The sequence below is a fragment of the Triticum aestivum genome, chromosome 6B, assembly GCF_018294505.1.
Source record: "Triticum aestivum cultivar Chinese Spring chromosome 6B, IWGSC CS RefSeq v2.1, whole genome shotgun sequence".
In the NCBI taxonomy this organism is placed as follows: domain Eukaryota; kingdom Viridiplantae; phylum Streptophyta; class Magnoliopsida; order Poales; family Poaceae; genus Triticum; species Triticum aestivum.
This window is the reverse complement of record NC_057810.1, coordinates 34,223,086-34,242,386: the sequence shown is the minus strand read 5'-3', so window position 1 is coordinate 34,242,386 and position 19,301 is coordinate 34,223,086. Positions and strand designations below refer to the sequence as shown.

General features: G+C 45.2%; 1 pseudogene; it reads left to right on the top strand.

Annotated features, from left to right (window-relative positions):
* Window positions 1-7,917: 7,917 nt before the first annotated feature.
* LOC123133311 (putative receptor-like protein kinase At4g00960) lies at window positions 7,918-12,810 on the top strand (annotated as a pseudogene).
* The last annotated feature ends 6,491 nt before the right edge of the window (window positions 12,811-19,301 follow it).

Sequence of the window (19,301 nt, the reverse complement as noted above, 5' to 3'; positions counted from 1 at the left end):
AAGCAGTGCGGAAACTACAGAAGCAAACGCAGAAACTGCAGAAAAAACGGCTCATATTGAGCCATATTCTATGTGCTTCCCCGGGGGAGAAAGATCCGCCTCGGGATCTGCCCAGCTGCAGCGAATCGGATCCTCCTCGGGATCGGTTCCTGCGAACGATGCAGGTGCAGGCGCCTCGGGATCCTTCCCTGCTGACGGGGCAGCTGCAGGCGCGGGGGCAGACGCAGGCGCGGGCGTGCGCGCCACGCTTTCCCCAGATTCACGTGCCCGGCTCGTGGGGTACACGCGTGATCGGGCGGCCGCGGCCCCGCACCGGTCTCCATCATCGTGCGGTACGAGGTATGCCACCAACCCGGTGACGTACACGCGGCGTGGCGACGCGCGACGCAGGGAGGGCCCGACTGGCGCGGCGATCCAGGCAGATATGCCATCATCACGCAATGACGAGTTGCATGCACATGCACATGCACCGGCGGGATCTTCTGCGGCAAATTCACATGCCCTACTTCAACAATCAGTTGTAGAAAATCCGACAGCATGTTCATTGGGATCTGATGTGGTCACACATGAGCAGTCTGCAGGATCCTCTGTGGCCACCGATCCTGATGTTTCTCAACCGTGACGCACACGGCTGCAACAAGGGGTAATTCAACCCGTTAATTACAAGCATATATCCAAGTATGGTATGGTTTGTTCCATAGGTGAACCAGATGAGCCTAACACCCTTGAAGCAGCATTGTGTGATGAAAAGTGGAAGAAAGCTATGCATGAAGAATACATGGCATTGACGAGAAACAAAACATGGCACTTGGTTCCCCCACAGCAAGGTAAAAATTTGATTGATTGCAAGTGGGTTTTCAAGATCAAGAGGAAAGCTGATGGAACCATTGATCGTTATAAGGCTAGATTGGTTGCAAAAGTCTTCAAACAGAGGTATGTCATAGACTACAAGGACACCTTCAGTCCAGTAGTAAAGGCGGCCACTATTCACCTTGTCTTATCTATTGCTGTCTCTAGAGGGTGGAGTCTCAGACAGCTCGATGTTCAAAACACGTTTTTCCATGGTGTTCTTTAAGAGGAAGTGTACATGAAACAACCTCCTGGGTTTGAGAGTAAGAATGCTCCTTTTTATGTGTGCAAGCTTGATAAAGCACTATATGGGTTAAAGCAAGTTCCAAGGGCATGGTATGCTCGTCTCTGTCACAAAATGCAAGCACTTGGTTTTGTTCCGTCTAAGTCTGACACATCATTGTTCATCTACAACAAGTCCAACACATGCATATTTGTTCTCATATATGTTGATGATATTATCATGACTAGCTCATCTGATGAAGCAATCATAGGACTTCTTAAGGATTTGAGTGCAGACTTTGCTCTAAAGGATCTTCGTGACTTGCATTACTTTCTTGGGATTGAGGTGAAAAAGCACAAGGATGGACTTGTTCTCTCTCAAGAAAAGTATGCCACTGACTTGGTCAAGAAAGCTGGGCTACAAGGATGCAAACCCCCTCTCACTCCATTATCCAGCTCAGAAAAGCTATCCCTTGCAGAAGGCGAGCCCTTAAGCCAAGAAGACAGCACCAAATGCAGGAGTCTGGTAGGAGCCCTTCAGTATCTCACACTTACTAGGCCTGATATTTCTTTTGCTGTTAATAAAGTCTGCCAGTTCCTCCATGCACCTACCAATGTTCATCTGACAGCTGCAAAACGCATAGTTCGATATGTTAAGCACACTCTGAACTTAGGACTGAACTTCAGCAAATCACCATTTACTTAGTCAGTGCGTTCTCTGACTCTGATTGGGCAGGTTGTCTTGATGACAGACGTTCCATTGGTGGTTTTGCAGTGTTTTTTGGACCTAACTTGATATCATGGTGTGCATGTAAACATGCAACTGTATCCAGGTCGAGCACAGAGGAAGAATACAAGGCATTGGCAAATGCCACAGCGGAGATCATATGGGTTCAGTCCATGCTGAAGGAACTTGGCATACGAAGTAAACATGCACCTTGCTTATGGTGTGACAATCTTGGAGCTACGTATCTCTCTGCAAATCCAGTGTTTCATGCTAGAACAAAACACATAGAGATAGATTTTTATTTAATCAGAGAGAGAGTTGCTCAAAAGCAACTTGATATACGCTTTGTGCACTTTAAAGATCAACTTGCAGATAGATTCACAAAGCCTTTGCCTACAAGAAGCTTTGAAGACTTCAAGCATAATCCTAACTTGATGAAGTTGTGATTAAGGAAGGGTGTTAAACAAGCCGTATGTGTCAACCTTACTTGTGCGCATGTGTACCGTATCTTAACAGGAGTTGTACGTATCTTGGCAGTTAGGATAGGAGGTTTATCTCTAGTTCATAATTCTATCTCTAGCTAGCTTGATCTCCAAGTTGTAACCTCTCTCATGTATGAGATACAAACTGTACGTGCTACCAGGGTCTCGCACCCCTGCTTATAACATGTACGGCATCCCCTCTCGTTGTGGTAAGACATTTTCCGCTTCGCACAGCCTTGTTTCATCTTTAGCAGGGGTCCGACATGTGATCGACCAACGCGAACTATCAGTCTCTTTCCTTTTCTTGCTTTCACGTACTACTGTTGCTACTAGTGTTGCCCTTGTGAGTTGCATAAGCGAAGTAACCTCTGCTACAACTCGCCTCGCAGAGTCTGAATTTACCGAAAAAAGCTTTCACCCCGCTTTATATATAAAGCAATAACCACACCTTACAATCAACAGGACAACAAGAAACAGAAAAACAACAGCACGGATACAAAGCACTACGGAACAGCTAACAAGCTCCGAAGAACCCAAAAGGACTTCGGAGCCCACGACGGTTATAGATCATGACATGGACACGCCCGCGACAAGGGAGCTAATTGTCGCCGGAGGAGAGCCATACTTCGTCGGCTCCCAGGGCCACTCGGTTCACCATCCGAATCTGCCGCCGAAGAGGGCACCCCCGCCCTCTTGTCCTGGATCGAAGGACGTCGACCCATCAGCAGGCAGAGCAGCTCACCCCCGAGCACGCTTGGGCCGGCAAACTAGTTGCCGAGGAGAGAGCGACTGCCCTGGCGACCTCACCTCTGAAAGAAACCCATACATCGCCATCGTCTCCGGCCAAGACCCAGAAGCCCACCGCAGTTGTCGAGCATGAACCGTACTGAAGATGCAAACCAACACCACACCAAATCCCAGACTGCTGATCACCCAAGACGACGCCTTCAAGAAGTACATGACGCTGACGCGCCATCGCCACCCTAATCCAGAGATTGTATGCTTTCGCCCGAGACCAGGAGGCAGAGGGCATGGAGTAAGTCTCAATGTTGCCCACCAGAGGGACAACGGCGCCACGCGCGTCGCCAACATTGTGCCGGGCAACGCCGGTCAAGGGTTTCCCCCGACCCAGAGCCCACACCCAGCGCCTCGCCACCGAACGGGACGCCAGGAGGACGCCCACATCTCGGCCGGTCGAGGAGGACAAGACGCCGGTGAAAGCCTCCAACTTCAGATCGAGATCCATGGCCGCCACCGCCTCGCCGCCCAGCACGGCCAAGACCAGCGCACCGCAGCGCCAACGCCACCCCCAGACGTGGGACCAGCACCCTCTCCAACCGTGACCGCCGCCACCAGCGACACCCGCAGCCCCGAGGGGACCAGATTGACCTCGTCGGACCTAGCCCCCACCACCACCTCTGCAGAGCCACACCACCACCTCCCAGCACAGTTGCTGCAGAATCCGCGCATCCCCGCCGCCGAAGAGCTCGCCGGATCCAGCTCCCCCACGACCGGCTGACCCACACCGCCGGGATCCCGAGCAGGGGAAAGAGGTGAGAGGCCCCGCCGCTGCCAGCTCCGCACGGGCTTCGCCCGGCGGACGCCCTTCGGCAGCGGCGCGCGGGGGGGGGGGGGGGGGGGGGAGGGAGCTGCTCGCCGCCGGCGGATCTGGATCCCCCGAGACGCGCGTGCGGGGCGCGTCGCGGGAGCGGGGAGGGGGGGAGGGGATGGGGGAGGGAGCTGCTCGCCGCCGGCGGATCTGGATCCCCCGAGACGTGCGCGCGGGGCACGTCGCGGGAGCGGGGAAGGGGGGGGGTAGAGTCTGAATTTGCAATCCAGTATTTAGAAACCAATACATCGATCCGATCGGCAAACCGGACCAATGCTGTTGCTGATCTATGCTTCGTGCAAGGAATGCTGAGGTTCTATTACTGGTACCGCGCCAAACCAATTGCCAATCCACCTATGTGTGTCGCTCACAGAAAATGTCTGCACCTCTGCATTCTCAGTTGCAGCTAATTGTCCTGCTATCCAGATCAAGCAGTCTCTCTAGGTGTTCAGCATCTCATCACTTAACGGCAGAGAAGGATAGTCGCTAGAGCTCGAAGGAAGGCCGGGCAACTGCCTGCAATGAGTGGAGGCGCGTCCGTGCATGACAGTGTGAGACGGTGTTGGCACATGGATGCCATATCTTTTTCTCAAAATATCTAAACGATACCACATTTGAATGCGTTCAACATTTTTTAAACCTTTTAACTCACAGCAAAAAGTTGGTGTGCCTTGGTGCGGAATCCAGCAACTTTGCAGATTGCAAACCAATCGTGCAGACTGAGCAGCGTGCACTTAGGAATTCAAGCACACACCATCTTTAGCTTTCTTTAATTTAAAAATCACTACCAAAAGAGACGGCCGCGTGTTGCAAAGGAAGAAAAAAATACGACACGTGCTTAACCCAATAATCATGACTCAAGACCCCCAACAGATCCATGTCATTTATTTGAACATGGCATCCCATCTATGTTGCCTCTCTCTCTCGGCATAAGATGAACATCAAATTTCTTTTTTTCCATGCGATGTTTTGCCGATGCATGGATGTATGGTTATTGATGCTTTCTTTTGTCAACAATCCAATTTTGATGAGGTTTTCATTACCAACACGGATTGGCCTCGGTAAGGAAGAAGACGGGTTGTGCGTTGTTGATTAAAATTACACCATAAATAGAATTTTAAAAATGGTATACATGTAAAATAACATCATATTCAGATTGTACACATCACTATTGATTAAAATTACATCATAAATAGAATATTAAAAAAGTTAAATACATAAAATGACCTCATATTCAGATTCTACACATTTTTCTAATCAGATTTCATACATAACAATTCAAAGTTGGAGTTGCGGTTTAAAATATATGATTTTGTAAAAGTATTTGTCACTTATAGTTGTTAATTAATAGAAATGGTAGGGGATTTTCGAAGAAAATACAAAGAATGATTCGCCTTTTTACTTAAGTCCGTACTGCGGGTTTATTTCATGAAAATAGAAGGGGGTTTCTAAAAAAATACAAAAAAGATTCATTTTTATCACTTAAGTCCGTACTGCGGGTTTATTTCATGAAAATAGAAGGGGGTTTCTAAAAAAATACAAAAAAGATTCATTTTTGTCACTTAAGTCCGTAATGCGGGTTGATTTCGGAAAAACACGGGGAGGGTTTCGTAAAATGAGCGACGGACGACCAGAAGCACTAGTAGCTTTATTATTAGGTAGAGATATTAATTGTCCATCTCTTTGTTGACTTGCTGTTTTCTCTAGTAAACCCAAAAGTTCTTATGATTAGCAAATAAAATCCTAAAATTTATTTAGATTGATAAATCATGAGCGGGATCTCATAAATATTTATTTACACAATCACAGTAATATGGGCATGAAAATCACAAGCTAACTTGTTAGTATATTTATATTCTATTGCAACGCACAAGCAACTATCTAGTTTATACTACTTTGCTTCCTTCGCGGTCGGTGTGTATGTTCATCTCTCTCTTAATTTGTTCTGATGGTATGTACGACTATTTCATATTCGCCGCTTCTGGCGCCAGTTGCAAGCAAAGAGCCCGCGCCAGACAAGTCGCTCACAGAATAAGGCCGGCCCATCTTAGGCAAGGAGCAAGATCTCCTCCCGGTTTTGGGAAGTTTCTAGAAGCTCCTAGATAGTTTTCTTTCCTTTCTTTAGTTTGTTTTATGTCCTTTTTTTCTGTTTCCTTTTTATTTTTAAAAAATGTTTGAGTTTTTTCAATCTCGCATTTTGGAAAAACTTTGTGATTTTTTTTACAAATTCATGAACTTTTTTTCAGTTCATAATTTTATTCAAAAGTTTGTAAACTTTTTCAACGTTCATGATTTTTCTTAAAAAATTGTAATTTACTCAAATGTTTTTGTTTTTTCGCAATTATAAGCTTTTTTCAAAATTTGAGAACATTGTTTTTCACTTTTTGTGAAGTTTTTTTCAAAGTCCTAAACTCTTTCCATTTTTTAGAACTTTATTATTCAATTTTTTTGAAATTTTTCCCTCATTTTTTGTACTTGCTCTGTAAAGTAATATAAGACCTTTTTCATCAATAAAGTAGTAATCTGAAAGGTCGTATATTACTTACAAAGGGAGTACTTAAAAAAAACAAATCTAACATTTTTTATTTCGATGGTCAAAGGTGAATTGGTTGCCGGCAATTGGAAAAAACTAAACAAAAAAAATTCATAATTGTGGGCGTGAACAGGCCGACCCAGCATTGGGGGCGTGAGCGCCAGATCGGAACGGGCGCTATAAGCGCTGGGCTCTCGTTTATACCTACATGTGGCTAGCCATAAAACCTTGCTTCTTAAAAACTAAATCAAAAGGCAGAAATATCACCACAACCAGAAATCTTATCAATCGAAAAGCATTTTGAGACAAAAACCCACACATTTTGTGCCACCACACAGTCAAACATCGGATGTTGAAAAGATTCATTTTCGGAACAAAATAGACAGGTAGGTTCATCTACTTGTCTTCTTTTAGCTAAATTATCACCGGTAAGCACCTTGTTGTACATACATAGCCAGAGGAAGACATGAACTTTTTTAGGACCAATAACTTTCCACATATTAGGATGCCCTGACCTCTACTTCTGCGCTGCGGCCGCCACCATCGGGCCTGCTGTGTCGCCTGACTTTCTCATCGCCGAGAAGGCTTGTCGCCGGAGTTCGAAGGGGGCGGGGGCCGTTGGCGCCTGGCAGGGCAGTGAAGGCAGGCCCGGTGAGGGCCGTCAGCCCGCACCTTTTTTTTCTCGAATACGCATGAGCATGCATATCATATATTATCATATATTAAAGAAGAAGCGGCAAAGAAGCCGGATACAACGCCTTTCGGCCATTACAATGCCTGGAGATCTGGAGCTTCTTGACAACCTGGCAGAAATTGCTGTGAAATGTCTTAACCTTGAGAATCCGTACCGAAGACCGACAATAAAAGAAGTTGGGCGGCACATTGAGCTGATTCAATCCCGTAGGCTGTGAGTTGACAAGCCGATGCATTTACTTTGTGTGCAATCTGAACAACATGTATATTGTGTCGAATAAGCTTCCGATAGACGCAAGTATATATGACATGTGATGGTCGACTTGTAATTGCTGAGGTGAACAAGTCTTTGAAATGCTCTCCAAGTGTATACTGCGCTAAAAGCATGCCCTCGCTCGAGACATTGGTAAGAGAAGGATTATATTTTTTTTCTGTGCTTTTTCTGGTGTTCGACCATCGGTTAGCTGGTCTGTATCTGCGGCTTCCATTTTTATTCCTACCATCATTGTGATGTTATATATAGCAACACTACAAGACTTTATTTAATAAGTGTAGTTATCTGTTACACTCTGCACCGTTGAGTATATTTATGGGGGGCTAATGCTGATGGAGACCGGGGATCCGTCGCGGCCGAGATGGCTTTTCGCCGGAGTTGGAAGCTGTCAGCGATGAGTGGCGGCTGGTGGCGCGGCCGTGCCTCCAGCCAGAGGTGGGTGTCGGCCAGGAATGGCCGGAAGGTCGGAACTCGGAAACAGTTAATGTGTGCTCCTTCACTTTATGGGCCTGGCCTTCCACTCACTATCTCTCTCTTCCCTTCGGCCCTTCCTCCCTCGCCCGTTTCCGGCCGTCGCTCCTCATACGCGACCCGCCGTATCTCCCGGCCGCATGCGGCCACTCTCTCCACCACCCATCCCCTCTTACTCATCCAGCCCGCCCACACGCGCGGGAGCTCCGGGGCGACGGCATTCCTTCAACCTTCCCGCGCATCCGGTCGATGCGGATGCAGGATGCGGGCAGCGCCGGCCGTTGAGCAGCGCGGCCCTCCAGGCAGCAGCCGCAGCCGAAAAGATGCTCAAGGAGTGGACTTCGTTGGCGGGGCAGCTGCTGACGGAGGTGGCAGCCTGGTTTTGAGGTGAGGTCGCGGACATGGATGCGCGCCGCGGGGAGCATAGTTGGGGCGCCGGCATGGGAGAGCCGCGCTGCTGGCCGTCCGGAGGAGCTACGGCGGCGCCATCAGGTAAATACCAAGGGAGAGAACAACCCAGTCAAATTGCTGAAGATGGGTGGCTGACGCGGAATCCTATCCATTCAAAGTACGACGGTCACCATGTACTATAATTGTGCTCTACTCATCTTTCCAAAGGGCATCCACGCTCTACTAGCAACCAAGCGTTGACGCCGCAGCCTGGCCGGGCTCGTCGTCTTCTTCCTCAAAACTCGGGATCCAGATCGCCGTGGTGATCCAGATCTCACCCATCTCCGCTCGCCGGCCGGCGGGTGGGGTCTGCAGTACTAGTTGGTTCATTATACTTCGGTGCTCGTAGGTACGTAGTACATGTGGCTTCTTCGAAACGAATGGCTTCTGTCCACACCGTGCTGCATATATTGTGTTTTGTTTTCACCGTAATTAACTTTGGCCTGCCTCTTCCTGATTTCTCGTCGCGTGTGCTAGTATAGCAGCCCAAAAGGACAACTAGTCCAGATCAAGCCGGGCTAGCTATATAAGAATCTGTTACTGTTGCTGAATGGTGCACTTTGCTTACCGCTAAACAAAGTCAAGTTATTCAGACAAGAAAACTGCTAGTCTCAATAGTAGATCTATGATCTTGTGGTACAGGTTCTCGTCATCAAATCTGTCAACTTGATCGATCCGTATTATGTTAGCTCATTAAAATTAAACAACTGTTCAGGAATTGGTGACTTGTATCTAAACCTATTAGGAATCAAAGATGCAAATTAGCAAAATAGTTGTCTTTAATGATACTTGGGTTATTCACAAGCTAATGTGGAGTTGAGATGCATGCATATATGTAAGGGTGGACATGGTCCGAGCCGGTCCGGTCCCGGTCCAAGCCGTCGTTTGGACAAGCCGCTGGCGGTCCGAGCTGGACTGGACCGAGCAGCCGGCGGTCCTGTTTTTCAGGGACCGGACCGGCGGTGATGAAGCCTGGGCTGGACCGAACGGACCGGCCAACAGCCACCAGCGTCGATGTGTCCAGGTGCGGCGGCGAGGGGGATGAACGCGAGAAACTAACTGACAGCTAAAACTTTGACGATACCGACGAACTGAATTTTCTGAAACTGGCGAACTGAACGTGTGCGTGTGTGAGCATGTCCACGTCTTGGTTCTGTTTGAGGTTAGTTAGATTAGGCCGTTGAGGGAGCTCGTGTGATAGCACAATTTCAGCTCATGCGGCGGCAACATAGCTGCGTACGGGTGGACGTCGGATGACAGGGCCGCAATACCCGTTCCTAGTATAATACTTCCGTTCCTTTCGGTTGTATAAGCAGAACGGCTTGACCGCACAAATAGAGAGAAATGCAGAAAGGCTGCAATCAGTTGGCGGTTAACCCCGAAGCTGCCGGTGGCCGCGACAACGAGGAACGGCGGCGGCGGTGACTGCGTTTTCTCGGTCCGACCGATCGACTCGGTTAAAGACCGGACTGGACCGACATTTTTTCGGACCGAAAATTGCAGCCCGGACCTACCAGTTTTTCTACCGGTCCATAACGGGCCACGAGCGGGCCGAGAAGCTCGCTCGTTCCGTCCAGCATTACATATAAGTGATCTTTGTTCTTCATTCTGTTTTCATGGTTTAGTTATGCAGTGAGGTATATGGTGGACTTAAAGCAATGCTATATATTGTTGTTGTTTCGAAGGTTCTGCACGACTGCGACATTTGTATCAGACACAAAGTTGACCTGGAGCGCGTGCTGCTTGATGGAAGTACAGAGCCAACACGCCTGGCGCTATCACTTTTAGAAGACATCACAAACAGTTTTTCTGATGATGAGCAAATTGGCAGCGGTGGGTTTGCGGTGGTTTATAAGGTACAAAGTACCTCTATAATGTTATCTCTTTCCTGATCGAATCGTGTGATCTAAAACACAAACGACATGTGCACATCACAATTACACCACAACGCACGTGCAGACAAGTAATGCATGTTGTGACTGTAGGGAATGGTGGGAAAGGGGATGGTCGCCGTGAAGAAGCTGCGCAACACATATGGTGAATATGGGAAACAATTCTATAAAGAGGTTGAGTGCCTAATGAAGGTCAAGCACGAGAACATAGTGCGTTTCTTAGGATATTGTTCCGACACGTAAGGGAGACCTGCAAATTACGAAGGGAAGTTTGTCATGGCAGAGGTGCGAAATTGGTCGCTATGTTTTGAGTATGTACCGAACGGAAGCCTCGACAAGTATATTACTGGTAATGACAGTCACATCTATTCCTAGATTTATTTTCTTTGATGAAATGTCATCACAGTCCCTGAGTCCAACGCAAACAATACAACTATTTAAATGAGAAATTTCAGGATGCTCTTGAACTATTTCAAAGCATCTATTTATTTTGATCCAATACGTATCAAAGATGGTGATGTTGTATTTACTTCACGTCAGTATCTTGGGTAGCTCACAGTTGTATTCATATGTAGAATATTTTTTTCATTTCCATACTCAGTAAAAACGTGAAATTACATTCGGTAGGACTATTCAGTTGGTATTCGCTCTGTTTTCTTTCTTACTGTAGACTAGAATTCACTAGAAAAATAATACAACTGTGAGCAATATTGCCTCACGATGTGTGGGGCAACCAACAATGCTGATCAAAAGTAGCCACATTGGACTTTCATCAGCTCTTCCTGGTCAAAATAATAATTGATAAATCTAGCAAATGAAGACAATCTCTTATAAAGCTAAAAGGGGAAATAGTTTCATTTTCTTCCTGGGAATAAATGCATGCAACAGAATAGCGGATTTAGGAAAGTTGACCTTTTTCCCCAATTTGTGAGAAGAGGCGACCTGCTATAGCAGGTTAGTTGCACATGGGCATAAGTTTGGCTTCACCTATTTTAACAACAAACAGCTGACTGAGTTATGTTCGCTATTCTTGGCTCCTCAAGTATAACTTATAATATCTTATAAAAGAAAACTCAATGAAAATAATTTGCATGATTAGGCATTTGTAGATACACATTAGTATCTAAAGGACGAAATATAAAACTCCTTTCCTCTGCAGATGCATCTCGTGGACTTGCATGGAGGGAGCGCTACAAGATAATCAAGGGAATATGCATGGGCTTACTTCATCTTCATGAGAAACACATTCTTCACTTGGATCTGAAGCCTGGTAATATATTGATGGATGATCACATGGTACCCAAAATTGCTGATTTTGGTCTATCAAGGTGCCTTGATACAGAACAAACCCAGACTTATACTTCAAACCCATGTGGATCGAGGTAAGCTAGTCTCTTGAAAGCTCTTTTTTTGCCTGGCACAAATTTATACTTGTGTGCACATTCATTGGCCAGGATCTAAAATTCTTCTTGTAGCGGATATTTGGCACCAGAATCCTTTGCAGGGAAACTCACATTCGCTTCAGACATATACAGTCTTGGCATTATCATCTTGGAAATATTGGCAGGGAAGAAGGGGTGTCCAGAAGACGAGGTTGTAAGAACAATTTAAGAATTTGCTTCATGTTGATGGATTTAAACAACTATCTCTCTTATACTCTAGTTTACCTTCAGAAATTAAAAAAAAAACACCCAAAAAAATGAGGAGAGATGATAAAGGGTTCCCCCCGCTTTATATTATAAAGCAAACACCCGATACATCCGATACATCCAGCTCGCTCTGGCCGCAACATAGATAAGCCCAAAAAAACAAGAAGAAGAAAGAGAAATAAATGCCGACACCAGCAGATCAACAAAGAAAGGAAAACCGGCAACCACTACACCCTTCGAAGAAGTACCACCACGCTCCCAGCATCCGGAAGCACCGCGCCCCAAGCAACACCTTCAAGAAGGAATGCGATGATGCCGCCGATGTTGCCCGAACAAGTTCTAGGGTTTCCCCCGGTACACGAGGAATAGTGGGGAAGGGGTATACCGGATGCCCCTCAGGAAGGTCCGACTGCGCCCGCAGGCGTCATCGCATCGGTGCCGGCCAGGCCGACAGGGGTTTCTCCCGATCCACAACCACCACCACCACCCCAGGCATTTCGAAATGCACCACGCCCTCAGCCACCCACCAGCTTGTGCCACCACGATTACCGGACAACCCTCACCGCCTCACTAGAGCTGTCAACACGAGACCTGGAGAGGGAGAGGAGACACATGCCACGAGAGCGGCCACAACTCGACCGGAGGGAGGGGACAACCTACACCACCACAGCGGAGCCGACCGGACGGGGCGACGAGGACTTGGTGGGCCTTGACAGCCCGGCCGGGCCCACTTGGACCCGGACAGTCCTGTCACCACACTGCAGCGGTATAGTCTAAATAGAAATCATAAACTTGGACAAACATGGTGTAGTCTAAAACACCACCTATTTTTGTGTCACCACCCCTTTAGTACCACATTGATCGCTTAATTAACACAAATGACAGAAAAACAGAAACTCCCTCCCTCCTGCGTCGCCCCCGCGAGGCGACCGGGGGGAACCCTAGTTCGTCGGCCCTCCCCTCCCCCTTCGTCCTCCTCCTCCCTCGCTGCCGCCTGAGGGTGCGGCCGGGCGAAGCCCAGCAGCTGCCGGCGGCGGCGGGGCCTCTTGGTCTTCCTGCTCGCGTTGGGCCGGCGCGGGCTGGCGCACCGGGCTAGAGCGTGTCGCGTTGCTAGGCGTCACGGTGGAGCAGCGGGCGGGCGCGGAGTCCCAGCGTCTTCGCTGCTGCGTGACGGGCAGCTTGGTGGTCGGGCGCGCCTGGGGCTCAGAGGTGGCTGCTGCGCCGGCGTAGTCAGATCTGGCGCAGGCGGCGCGGGCCACGGGCGACGCAGGCTGCGACCGTCCACCCCTACCGTGGCCCTGGCTGGTGGTGGTGGAGGCACAGCAGAGGCAGGCTGGTAGGCATCACTAGTAGAAAAACACCTAATAGTCCCGGTTTGTGAGGGCCTTTAGTCCCGGTTCATGAACCGGGACTAATGGGTCGTTACTAATACCTCCACCCATTAGTCCCGGTTCAAACAAGAACCGGGACTAATGTGCCTCCACGTGGCTCTGTGCGCCCAGCCCAGTCAGGGGGCCTTTGATCCCGATTGGTGGCACCAACCGGGACCAAAAGTCCATGTTTTTTTTGGAAAGGGGCTGCTTTAGGGGTTTTGGGGGTTATTTTTAGGTTATTATATTAGCTAGCTAATAGAGAGAAGTGTCCTCTCTTATATCTTGGTCCTTGGTTTACCAACGCTGCTGCTATATATGTTCATTTTACCCGCTGATATAATAACTCATGCATGCTCGCATACATCAGCATATATAATAACAAGTACTCGTCCTACTAATCATGCATCATCATACAACTTCTACTCGTTATTAATAATAAGTCATACGATCATCATCCTCATAGTCATCGAACCCAACCCTACATAATTGTTCTTAACACATGATCATCAGTATCAGGTAGGACCTAAACACCCTTAAGGTAAAATAGCATAAAACAATATAGACCCTGACTCTCCATTATGAAGAATGGCGATCATCCTGTCTCCAATTTTTGCCCTTCGCTGAATGCTGCTTCCAAGAAGCTCCTTACGACTGTGCATACATCTTTTCCATTCTTTGATTGTCATGTCTCCACTTCTTTTAGAAATCCGGTATGGAAAGTTGAGATTCGTAGGAAGACCTGGTTGTATGTTCAAAACATGAAGGCTACCGTGTGTATACATCAGATGAGGCACACAATCATTCGGGATTATCTATTGAAAAACATAGTAATAACTTCGTAGTTAGCAATGATATGATGTACTAGTTTTAGAAGTGTGCAAAAAGATGCACGGATGTTGTAATAGTAAAAAATCTTACCAGGGTATCTCCATGGTAGTTATCGTAGTTCAACACGTGCACTAGTGGCACGTATTGATCATAATGTTGAGGAGTTCGATTGTAAACATTCTAATTCTCAAGATCAGTCCAAAATGCGACCAGATGATTTTTCTCCTGATAAGTTAGTTTGGAGCCTTCGGTGTAGTAGGTTCTGTCTACCATCTTCCGCACATTCTTTGAAGAATGAAAATAAGCTGTCAATGGAGAATAAGTTGTCAACTATTTTGAAATAAACAATATAAATTACTTAATAACTATGTTAAGCTCACATGGGGGAAGAATTGGAGGTGTATCCACAGGGACAAAAATCGTAGGTCTCTCTTGCTCGATTGTAGGATCACCAAGATCCATGGTAACAAGCATACCCTCATCAAAACCATACATCTTGCAAAGTGCTTCCCAATTTTTGCAACTAAAATGGGTTACACTCTGAGCATTGTACAACTTTACTTGAAAATCCACACCATGATGGGTACTTAGGATAATTTTTTTGGTTTCGAAACTTTCATGGTCTTCAAAACCCATCCTCTCCAAGACATAGCGTCTTGCAAAGCATGGGATAAGCTAGTCGAACTGGAAAAGATGAAAAATATTGTCATGATTAAAATAGTTGAAGTCATGAGTAATTACGAAAAAAACTATTATCGTCGGTTGCGTACCGTATGAACATCGAAGGTCTCCTCGAGCTTAATGCTGAAGCGACGATCTTCGTCCAGCACAATGAACCTGTCGCAGATACCTCGGTCATCGTGGCACCAGTCGCACTCCCCCGGGCGGTTTTCATCGTCCGATGAGTACGACATTTCCGGCCTACGTTCATAATTCAAATATTAAACTAGATCATTATTATTAATCACGGGTTGACTATCGATGATCGATGTACGTAGCTCCTCCTTTCATTCCCGAATGCATTATTATATCAAATTGTCTAGCACACGGGAATGAAGGAGAACTTATCCAATATGAGCATTCATAAGCAAACCAATTAAAAGCAAAACCAAATCATAAAATAAGCAAAACCAAATCATAAAATAAAGTATAGTATTCAAATTAGCATGCATTCAATAATTATAAGCAAAAGTACATCATCTCTTGGTGTCCGTACATCGTCGAATATTATCACTAATACAACTAGAACCGTAGCGCCCGACGGGTATCGACGCGGGCGGTGGACACCCAAAGATAAGGAACCATCACAGGATCATAGCTCCAGTGAGATCCCTGAAGAACCTGCCAGGTATTGTCGAATCTGCCCTCCAATGCAACCATGTAGCGACGGACGTGCTCGTCCTCCTCGCTGACACGGTGACGTACCACCTCCGCGGTGTCCGGATGCCTCACCACCGTCACTGGCCCACGCGACCGCCACCAAACAAGGATCGGGTCAACAACGGGCTGCCTCCTCACCAACCTACGTCCCCCGGAAGGTAGCACTTCCCAATACCAGCCCGGCGGAGCCCAGTCCCGAACATGGCCCTGATCAAGCAGGCCTCCACCGCCGAGTCGACGACGACGAGGATGCGGGATAGGCATCGCCGACGTCGATGCGGCAACTACTTCTATATATAGTTAAATAAAAGTAGTTTTATTAATTAAATCAACTATCTAGTTCAACTACTAAGCACTTACTATAAATAAATAAGTAGTACTTACTAAAAAAAACTACTTCTATATATAGTAAAATAAATTAGTTTATTAAATCAACTAGCTAGTTCAACTATATATAAACTACTTCTTATTTTTTCCTTTTTCTAAATACTATGAACAAAAAAATCATTAAAATTCTATGAACAAAATTAATTACTACACATCTAATCTAACAAAAAAAATCTAATCTAACAAAAAAATCTATGAACTACATATCAAAATTACTACACATCTAATCTAACAAAAAAATTCCTAATTAATCTAACAAAAAATGTAACATAATATAAACAAATTAATTACTACACATCTAATCTAACAAAAAAAATCTAATCTAACAAAAAAATCTATGAACTACATATCTAAATTACTACACACATCTAATCTAACAAAAAAATCTAATTAATCTAACAAAAATATCTAACATAATATAAACAAATTAATTACTACACATCTAATCTAACAAAAAAAATCTAATCTAACAAAAAAATCTATGAACTACATATCTAAATTACTACACACATCTAATCTAACAAAAAAAAATTAATTAATCTAACAAAAAAATCTAAAATAATATAAACAAATTAATTACTACACATCTAATCTAACAAAAAAAAATCTAATCTAACAAAAAAAATCTATGAACTACATATCGAAATTACTACACACATCTAATCTAACAAAAAAATCTAATTAATCTAACAAAAAAATCTAACATAATATAAACAAATTAATTACTACACATCTAATCTAACAAAAAAATCTAATCTAACAAAAAAATCTATGAACTACATATCTAAATTACTACACATCTAACCTAACAAAAAAAATATAATTAAATCTAACAAAAAAATGACGGTGGCCGGCGTACGGCCGGCGAAGGCGACGGCGAGGTGCTCACGTACGGCCGGCGACGGCGACGGCGAGGTGCGGAGCGGGGCGGCGACGGTGTCAAGGCGACGCTGGCCGGGGCGGCGACGTCGATCGGGGCGGCGCGGGCGGGCTGTGCGGGGCGCGCGGGCGGCGACGGCGCGGGGCGGCGACGGCGTCGGGGCGTGGCGGGGCGGGGCAGCGACGGCGTCGGGGCGGGGCGGCGACGGCAAGGTGGCGGCAGAGACGCGTGGCGACGGGAGTGGAGCAGGAGAGATCGAAGTCGCGCTAAGTGCTGTATATATAGCAAAAGCTTTGGTCCCGGTTGGTGGCAACAACCGGGACCAATGCCCCCCTTTAGTCCCGGCTGGTGCCACCAACCGGGACCAAAGGCCTCTTTTTAGCAGCCCAAAGGGCGGGAAACGAAGGCCTTTGGTCCCGGTTCGTGGCACCAACCAGGACTAAAGGCCATGTGCTGCCCGCGTCGCGGCACGAAAGTTTAGTCCCACCTCGCTAGCTGAGGGGGCTCGAGAGTGGTTTATAAGCCCCAGTCCCGCTGCCCTCTCGAGCTCCTCTCAAATGCAGGCTTACGGGCCTAAACGCACTATATGTGCCTGTGGGCCTATTGGGCCTATTGCGGGCCTGAATCCTGGCCGATTGTTGGGTTTCTAGTCGTATTCAAGCCGTGGTAGCCCTTTAGGTGGCACTTTTTTTATTTTATTTATTTTATTTTGATTCTTCCTGCAGCTGTTTTTTTAGTCCCACCTCGCCAAGCGAGAGGCACTCGCAGCTGTTTATAAGCCCTGAGTGCAGAGACGATGACGAAGAGACCCAATACTCCTACACGTTGGTTAGCTTCAAGCCTTGAGGAATACGGTAGACTGCACAGAGCTATGTGCAGTGCAGTTGACACTATTTCGAAAGGCTTGAAGCAAATTAACAAGCATTGCGCCTCTTTTTTATTTTTAATGACTTATTACAACTGAGAAATAAAAAAAAACAAATATAGCTGAAAAGAAAAAAAACTATATAGAGAACTACTCAGAAATGAATTGAAGCAAAAAATAGTTGTGATTAACTGTACTAAAAAAGGAGCATAGATGCTTATTTTTAATGACTTATTACAACTCAGAAATAAAAAGAAAAGAAAATAGTTGTGATTAACTTTACTAAAATATGAGCATAGATGCTTATTTTTAATGACTTATTACAATTCAAAAATAAATAGAAGAAAAAATAGTTATGATTAACTTTACTAAAAAGTGAGCATAGATGCTTATTTTTAATGACTTATTACAACTGAGAAATAAAAAGAAAAAAAATAAATATAGCTGAAATGAAAAAAAACTATATAGAGAACTACTCAGAAATGAATTGAAGCAAAAAATAGTTGTGATTAACTGTACTAAAAAAAGAGCATAGATGCTTATTTTTAATGACTTATTACAACTCAGAAATAAAAAGAAAAGAAAATAGTTGTGATTAACTTTACTAAAATATGAGCATAGATGCTTATTTTTAATGACTTATTACAATTCAAAAATAAATAGAAGAAAAAATAGTTATGATTAACTTTAATAAAAAATGAGCATAGATGCTTATTTTTAATGACTTATTACAACTGAGAAATAAAAAAGAAAAAAAATAAATATAGTTGAAAAGAAAAAAAACTATATAGAAAACTACTCAGAAATGAATTGAAGCAAAAAAATAGTTGTGATTAACTGTACTGAAAAAGGAGCATAGATGCTTATTTTTAATGACTTATTATAACTCAGAAATAAAAAGAAAAAAATAAATATAGCAGAAAAAAACTATATAAAAAGATACTCAGAAATGAATTGAAGCAAAAAATAGTTGTGATTAACTGTACTTAAAAAGGAGCATAGATGCTTATTTTTAATGACTTATTACAACTCAGAAATAAAAAGAAGAAAAAATAGTTGGGATTAACTTTACTAAAATATGAGCATAGATGCTTATTTTTAACGACTTATTACAATTCAAAAATAAATAGAAGAAAAAATAGTTATGATTAATTTTACTAAAAAATGAGCATAGATGCTTATTTTTAATGACTTATTACAACTCAGAAATAAAAAGAAAAAAATAAATATAGCAGAAAAGAAAAAAAACTATATAAAAGCTACTCAGAAATGAGCATAGATGCGCTTATAGAGGAAATTCAAATTGAATTCATAACAAATTTCAAGAGAAATTCGTATGAATTTAGCCTAAATTCCCTATATAAGGGCATCTATTTTCATTTTCAGAGGAGCTCAATAAGGCAGAGAGGAAGGGGCTTATAAACCGGTATGATTCCCCTCCGGTTGGCGAGGTGGGACTAAACTTTGGCCGCAACGAGGACCAACCCTTTAGTCCCGGTTGGTGGAATGGACCGGGACTAATGGTCATCCTTTGGTCCCGGTTCAGGCCTCCAACCGGGACCAATGGTGGTGGGCCAGGAGCGAGGGCCATTGGTCCCGGTTCGTCCCACCAACCGGGACCAATAGGTCCAGACGAACCGGGACCAATGGCCCATGTGGCCCGGCCGGCCCCTGGGGCTCACGAACCGGGTCCAATGCCCCCATTGGTCCTGGTTCTGGATTGAACCGGGACTAATG